The sequence below is a fragment of the Chrysochloris asiatica genome, unplaced genomic scaffold, assembly GCF_000296735.1.
Source record: "Chrysochloris asiatica unplaced genomic scaffold, ChrAsi1.0 scaffold00683, whole genome shotgun sequence".
Taxonomy (NCBI): domain Eukaryota; kingdom Metazoa; phylum Chordata; class Mammalia; order Afrosoricida; family Chrysochloridae; genus Chrysochloris; species Chrysochloris asiatica.
The window spans coordinates 5408-7117 of record NW_006409201.1 but is presented as its reverse complement, the minus strand read 5'-3'; positions in this window follow the sequence as shown (position 1 = coordinate 7117).

Below are 1710 nucleotides of genomic sequence, written 5' to 3'. Positions count from 1 at the left end.
CACAGAAGCAGCAGTCAAGAAATCAAATGACGTATTGAATTAGGCAAATCAGCTGCACAAGAACTTTTTAAAGTGTTGAAGAGCAAAGATGTCAGCTTGAGGACTAAGGTGTGCCTGGCCCAAGCCATGATATTTTCAATAACCCTGTATGCATGTGAAAACCGGACAGTAAATATGGAAGACCATAAAAAATTGATGCTTTTGAATTATAGTTTTGGAGGAGAATATTCAAAATGTCATGGGTTGCCAAAAGAACCCATAGATCCGTATTGGTAGAAGTGCAGCCAGAATGCTCCTTGGAGGCCAGGATGGCCAAACTTCATCTCTCTTACATTGGACATATTGTCATGGGGGACCAGTCGCTGGAGAAGGATATCATGTTTGGTAAGGTGGAAGGTCAGAGAAAAGAGGAAGACCCCCCAATGAGATGGATTGGCCAAGTAGCAGCATCGATGAACTCAAGCATGGCAACAGTTGTGAGGTTAGTCCAGGATTGGGCAGTGTTTCCTTGTGCTGTGCATAAGGTTACTATGACTTGGTACCGACTCGATGACACCTATCAACAACAACAACAACAAGAGCCTATAGAGGGAATTTGTTGTTGTTGAGTGCCATCAAGTCAGTTCTGACTCATAGTGACTCTGTATAGGGTTTCCAAGGAGTGGCTGGTGAGCTAGGACTGTCGACCTTGTATTTCAAATGGACCCTCCCAAACTTTATGTTTTTATTTTGAGACTGCAGAATTTTGTAAGAATAAATTTCTGTTGTTTTTATTAACACTAATCCTGTAAATGTATCTCTGAAACCATAGGAAACTAATGCAGTTTGACACTATTGAGATAGTTCTGTAAAATACAAAAACCTAACTATATGGAAACAGCATTGGGTATGAATAGAGGCTGGAAGAATTTTGAGGTATTTTGTAGAAACAAATATCTACTGCCTTAAAACTACAGTTGATATAGATATGGACACTAAATATAGATCTAGGGAAGACTTAGAAGGAAGCAGTAAAAAAAAAAAATAAAAAATTGTATTGTTTTAAAAGACTACATGCAACATCATCAACAGAATGTTGATACTAATATTGTTTTATAGATGCTTCTCAAGAGACCTTAAAAGAAAATGATCATGTTACTGTTGTTGTTATGTGCCTTTGAGTGGATAGCGACTCATAGTGATGATATATACAACGGTAGGAAACGCTACTGGTTTGTGCCAATCGTAAAGTCATTGCTATGCTGTTGCTACAATGCCAACTAAACATATTGGGTGTCTTCCTCTTTTTAGCTTACCCTCTACTTTATCAAACATGATATCCTTCTCAAGGTACAGGTTCCTCCTGAGAACATGTCCAAAGTATAAGAGACAATGTCTGGCCATTCTGACTTTTGGCTGTAATTCTTCCAACACTGATTTGTTTGTTCTTCTAGCAGTCTCTAGTACTTTTACTATTGACCTCAACATCATAACTCAAATGTATCAATTCTTCTACAGACTTATTTATTTATTGTCCAACTTTCACATGCATATGAGGCTATTGAAAATACCATGGTTTGTGTCGGGTGCACTTTAGTTCTCAAACTGACATCTTTGTTATTTGATATGTTAAAGTGGTCCTGTGCAGTAGATTTACCTAATGCAAAACATCATTTGCTTTCTTGACTGCTGCTTTCATGAGTGTTGATGGTTGATTCTAGTAAAATGAAG